The sequence below is a fragment of the Mustela nigripes genome, chromosome 2 (assembly GCF_022355385.1).
Source record: "Mustela nigripes isolate SB6536 chromosome 2, MUSNIG.SB6536, whole genome shotgun sequence".
Classification (NCBI taxonomy): Eukaryota; Metazoa; Chordata; class Mammalia; order Carnivora; family Mustelidae; genus Mustela; species Mustela nigripes.
Window position 1 is genome coordinate 145,407,527 of NC_081558.1, and position 6,148 is coordinate 145,413,674.

General features: G+C 37.4%; 1 non-coding gene and 1 pseudogene across 1 annotated transcript; both read left to right on the top strand.

The window, feature by feature from the left end:
* Window positions 1-3,179: 3,179 nt before the first annotated feature.
* Window positions 3,180-3,287, top strand: LOC132012702 (U6 spliceosomal RNA). Its single transcript, XR_009402699.1, has one exon. It is a non-coding gene; the product is annotated as a U6 spliceosomal RNA (small nuclear RNA).
* A 255-nt stretch (window positions 3,288-3,542) lies between these two features.
* LOC132010550 (transmembrane protein 258-like) lies at window positions 3,543-3,784 on the top strand (annotated as a pseudogene).
* Window positions 3,785-6,148: the final 2,364 nt, after the last annotated feature.

Genomic DNA, 6,148 nt, shown 5'->3' on the forward strand with positions numbered 1-6,148 from the left:
TTTCATGTAAACTAAATGCAGGGAAATGTTTGCACATATACTTGAATAGAAATAAGTATAAAAAGAGAGGGATTTTAGAAACTGATCTGGTTTGAGAGGAGGTAATGTCATATTATACAAGGCATATTTTTTTCTATCTATCTAAATAAGAATTTTATTGTAAAAGAAAGGATTCTTATTGCACAGATTATTCTGTCACGAAGCATTACTGTTGTTTTTATTTACTATTAATATTTGAAGATTATGACGCTGAAAATAAATACTAGTATGAAATATTTTCAAAGTGTAGTTGATTTTATGAAATGTCACAGGTCAGCTGTGAATTGAAGATATTTGCAGAGTCTCTTAAATATTAAAATAAGTGGCTGTTTATGTTGCTCAGCCAATGACAGTACAGGGGATTACTGGGATGCAGCTGAACTGTCCGAACCTCAACTCTCTTGGAAGAAACCTTGAAATGCTGTATTAGGTCAAAAAGGTTTGGCTGACTTATATTGGATGCTACTTGTTATGTCCTCCCCAGGACAACAAAAATTTCTAACCACACTATGTTCTTTCTAAGGTTTGTTTTCTTTCTTTCTTTCTTTCTTTCTTTCTTTCTTTCTTTCTTTCTTTCTTTCTTTCTTTCTGTCCCTTTTTTTCCTGTGTGGCCTCTGACAGAAGTCCACTGAAGATTTTAAAAGAGAATTAAAGACACATGGCAGGTTATTCTCCTATATGTGACAGAGGGCGTGCAATTCAGTATGAGCGGTATAATTCTGACCTGCATGAGATCCTGTAATCATATGATGCATAGATTAGAGAGAGCGAGGAGGAATTCATTCATAATCATTTTCCCAGAGGAAAGAAAATCTGGTTTAAGCCCATTTCCCCCTTTCTTGGTTCTTAGAATTTCCGGACACCACATTGATTAACCTGTAGTGGTGACGGGTTTCTTTCTTCTTTCTTTCTTTCTCTTTTCCTTTTCCTTCCTTCTTTCTTTCTTTTTTCTTTTTTTTTAGCGGAAAAAATTAGAACTGATTGTTCGTTGACTCACTGATTGAGTAATTAATTAATTAAACATTATTCATCCTTAACCCTGTGGAGATGTGAAATGGGAAGGTTAAGAGGTTCAGAGCAGCTGTAGTCTTCAGCTCCTCTCTGCTTAGCATTCACATGCCATGGAGAACCTCAGCGAGGGTTCTCCAGCTTGCACAGCTCCCAGAAGACAGAGCCTGCAAGGCGCAAGCAGTTAGCAGTCCACTACAGAGGCATGTAAGTCATGAAAAACATTCAACGGGTACTAGGTTTTTAAAAGCTGTATCCAGTGTTTTAATACATATGGTGTCCTGAAATTTGTGGATGACCAGGGGGATCACAGTCTGGTATGGAATAGGGCAACAACGTCAACAGAGGGTGTGCTGAAGAACCAACCGTTCTGATGTCCCAACCGTTCTAGTGTCCCTCGTCCCTTCCCCACGCAGACTTTCTCATGCAGTCTTCTCATTCAACTTATGTCTGCGTCACACACTAAACTCCCCGCCTCCAACCCCTGCTCCCCCAAATCCAGGGTCCTATTGAAGGACTAATTACTTTTTAAGTAAAGTAATTTAGACATCTTCTATTCAAATGTTGTCTGTGTGTGTGTTTGTGTGTGTGAGAGAGGGTCTGGGGGGTGGGAACCTGCCTTTCATTAAAACAAAAAAAACCCCCAAAACAAAAAAGGCCCATGAAGTTGTTGATTTTCAAATAAAAGCTGCTCTGTCTTTAAAAGAATTTCCCTCTGCTCTATTGATACAGCTGGGGAAAACTGTAGCCTCGTTTTAAAATAAAATGTCTACCTGTACTCTAAATTTGCTATCTCTAAATTTTGGTTCAAATTTGAAGTGCATGCTTCAAATATCTTACAATGTTGTCAATTAGTCCTCAATAGAGCTGAAAAAAATGTGTAGTTATTTATCTGATTTTGCGATAAGTCTTTGAGGGCACACTGCACAGTGTTGCAAATTAGAAACAAATGAGTGAGGAGCTCCTGAATGAATAAGCCAAGAAGGCACCAGTCAATTTCAGGATTTCTTGCTTCAAGTTATTTTCAAGGTGCATAAACTAAATTGTGCTATCATGTTAAACAATCTTAGTGGCTTAATGCAGAAAAATTTATTTCTCACTAAAGCAAAGCCCTCTGTGAGTCTGGGTAACACTTTGGAACAACTGTCCACATTGTGGTACCTCAGCAGGCTTGGGGCTTTTCCAGGACTGTTGTGGCAGAAAGGGGAAGGGACAAAGTAGAAAACAGAGCACAGGCTTTTACTGGCTCAGCCGGAAAGTCCATATGTCGCTTTCATTTACACACATTAGATAGAATGTTAGCCTAGGTCCCACCTAACTGCTGTAGGCTGAGTCCCAGGAAGGAAGGAAGAATTGATATTCCTAGATGAATATCTGGAAAAGAGGAGGAGGATGTATAAGGAAGGGGCGAAATCCCAAGCCCCAGAAAGGCATGTCTTTATTCTCATAAACTATCACTGGAGTTTTTACTGTGATACGCTTCTGTCTGATAGAGCCTCTAATGATACGAAAGAAAGAGCTCCTTGGGAAAGAGAAAATAGCCTGTGCGTACACAGTGCTTCGTAGCTTGGAGAGAAGAGGGAAGAAGGATGTGACAGTAGCTGAAGGATACCCAAATCTCACACTTTAGAATAAAAAAAAAAAATCTGCTAAATAATATAATGCCTACCAAAGAAAGTAGAATGAGAGGAGGAACAGCACTATTCATTTAGTTAGTGTGGATTAATGGCTACTATCATGTCTCCTGAGCAGAAGGATTTACTAAAACAACCTCTTAGTTTCATTTTGTGCTAACAACTCTACCAACTACCTTAATTAATTGCCCAAAAACTGTTAATAACCATGTCATCATAGACCATCATGTAAATGAGCTTTAAAAAGTAAAATCTGAAGAGCAATCTTGCCATTCATTTATCTGAACTAATTATAATGTAGGAATAATTCTCACAGCAGGTGAAAACTGCGAAAAAGCATGCTTTTGCGGGAAAGCAAAACATTTTAGATTTGACATCAAAATTTTGGAAGAAACAAAGAGCTTCCTTTTTTGCAAGGGAGTATTTTAAGTTTGTTATTTTTGTTACGTTCACATTTTTTAATGAAGTATTTGTAAAAAAAAATCAAAGAAGACATGGTGCTTGCTTCGATAGCACATAACTAAAATTGGAATACTAGAGAAAAGATTATTAATTTAGCCCCTGTACAAGGATGACATGAAAATTTGTGAAGCATTCTATCTTTTTAAAAGAGATATGGAAGATTGTGGTGTTTTCTTTTTAATGTTGATGGAATAGAGTATCATATTTTCATGAAGAAATTATGAGCAGAATCAACAAGGAAGAGAAGGTATTACACTTGAAAATCGATGGATGATATTCATAAACTGACTGGCTGTTTTGTTTTAGTGACAGTATAATTTATAAGTATAAAATGTAGAATATATCCTGCCAATGTGTTATTCCAGTTGTGGAGTGGAGGATAACCTCGTGCCTGACAAAATGGAGCAAGAGGCCATAAAGAGATATACTACCAGCCCAGTGAATCTGGCTGTCTTCCCCCATGCGACCATGGTGCTATTGGCCGTTGGCATGTTCCTCGCCTCTTGGTTCTTCATTTATGAGGTTACCTCCACTAAGTGCACTCGGGACGTCTATAAAGAGCTCCTCATCTCCTGGATGGCCTCCTCTTTCTGGGCTTTGGAGTCTTCTTCCTGCTGCTCTGGGTTGGCATCTATGAATGAACTCTCAAGGGGTTCATCCAGGGGGCTTCACTGAATCCCTGCTTCCATAAATTAATTCGTTTACTATTGTTGGAAGTGTCCTACCTGCTTCTCATGATAAAGACAGATCAAAAAATGACCATCAAAAAATGTAGAATATATCATTTCTTAGGAAGGCAGCCTGGTGCAGTGAAAAGTGATGGATCCTCTTACATTTTAGAAGTGAGCTTGGGTTTACTCTTTTTTGCTTCATGGAGCCACAAGATGTAGAATTGGTATGAAGACAAGCTGTTATGGTATGTAATGGATCCATCTCTGTTCTTGACATATGGTTAAGTAAATTATTGTAGCTATGTTTTCTTGTTTTTCACCTTTGTAAGTTCTGTTATTTACATTTTCTTGAATTTTATTACCTTTCCTTTTGAGGAACAATCCTGTTATTTATAAACTAGTTTATCCTATAATGTTAAAAAGTGTTCAGAAAGGCTCCAAAGGGGAGAATATTTGGAAACTTTCAAGAACAGTCTCAGTTTTTAGAAGGAACCTTAAAACTCTTCCTAGAAGCAAATGGTAGTTTTAAAGTCTGCATCTACTGAAATAAATTGTTTAAAAATTTAGTTTTCCATGTGTGAGGAAAGTTGCAGCATCAGCATAGGTGGAAAAAAATCTATATGCCCTGATAATTAAATTATCTATGAAAGTATATATAAAAGGAACTCATTAAAATTATTTAGAAGATGAAAAATCTCATGACCTTCATTTACACTGCCCATTCTGACCTGGGACAGAGAAGTAGAAAAGCACAAGGAATCCTAAGCCATAAAAAGTCATTTCTTTATTTTAAATAAAATATCAATGGATATTTTACTATGATCGCTTCTGTAGGGTTTTACCTTCATTTTGATTTCAATAAGTGAAAGTTTTGGAGGGTAGCATATAGGTTTGCTAATAACCTCATCTAGCTCAACTTTATGTCCCATAAAGTTAACATCTTTTGTTAAGAAAAAGCATCCAAAACTTGTAAATAAAGCAGAAGATGACTGAGTAACTTGTCAATGTCATTGTTTAACAGATCCGTCTGAGAATTTAATTTAATTTTAAAGGAGAATACACCTGTATTGACTTAACTGTTTACTGCTTCATCATTTTTTTAAAAGATTTTGTTTATTTATTTGACAGAGGGATCACAAGTAGGCAGAGAGGCAGACAGAGAGAGAGAGAGGAAGAACAGGCTCCCTGCTGAGTAGAGAGCTCGATGTGGGACTCAATCCCAGGACCCTGAGATCATAACCTGAGCCGAAGGCAGAGGTTTAAGCCACTGAGCCACCCAGGCGCCCTGCTTCATCATTTTTTTTTTACTATTTTCCATATACATGTTACCTTGTGTGATTCTAGCTAGGAGAAAAGATGATGCCAAATGTTATTTTGATTTCTCTATAGGATATTACATAGTTTTGTACCTAGCAAATCCATTTAAGCATTCCTTTGACTGACTATTATTTGAAAAAATCATCCTGACCCTTGTTAAAGAATAGTAAGGGCGATTTTATTCAAGGGACTAGTGCAATGGCATTTTGCTGTAGGGGAGACAGAGATTGGGCTCAGTTCTAAATACAAGCAAAAGAGAGGATTTATAGCCAAAGAGCAGGGTGGGGGCATTGGTGGATAGAAGATTACTGTGGAGGTATCCAGACTACTGGGGTAGGGAGGGTTTCGGCTAAAGACAGGCTAGGGCGATCAGGTATTAAGGGGGAAGGGAGATAAGGGATTTGATCAGATTTTGTGGGTGATCAGGGGCACCTGGCTGGCTCAGTGGGTTAAGCCTCTGCCTTGAGCCTGCTTCCCCCTTTTTCTCTGCCTGCCTCTCTGCCTACTTGTGATCTTTCTCTCTGTCAAATAAATAAATAAAATCTTAAAAAAAAAAAGATTTTGTGGGTGATCAAATATTGATGGTGGCATTTTCTTGTAAACTGACTTGGCAAAATTCTTGCTGCTAGGGGTGATGCAGGTGTGACAAGGAAGAGCACTAAAGCCCAAGGTCAAGCCTTCGAGGTTTTGAGGAGCTTGATGAGAATTAGATCAAGGAGAGCCTGTCTTTGTCATTAAGTATTTCTGTTTCTCAAAATCTCCTTTGAACTGGTCTTTCCATCTGACTGGTTCCTTCGTTAATTGATAAATTAATTAGATCTTTGATATGTGTTCATTTTATATTTATATGAGAGTCATGTTTTGAATTTTTTTAAAAATTGTACTTTAACCCCTCAATCATAAGCTCATTTTTATGTAAAAGTTTTTGAAATGTAACTTTCAAAGTTGTGGAGGAAATAATGTCTCTTGACAATAGTTTGATCTAATTCTATGCTATTAATCAGTTTTTTAACTAAT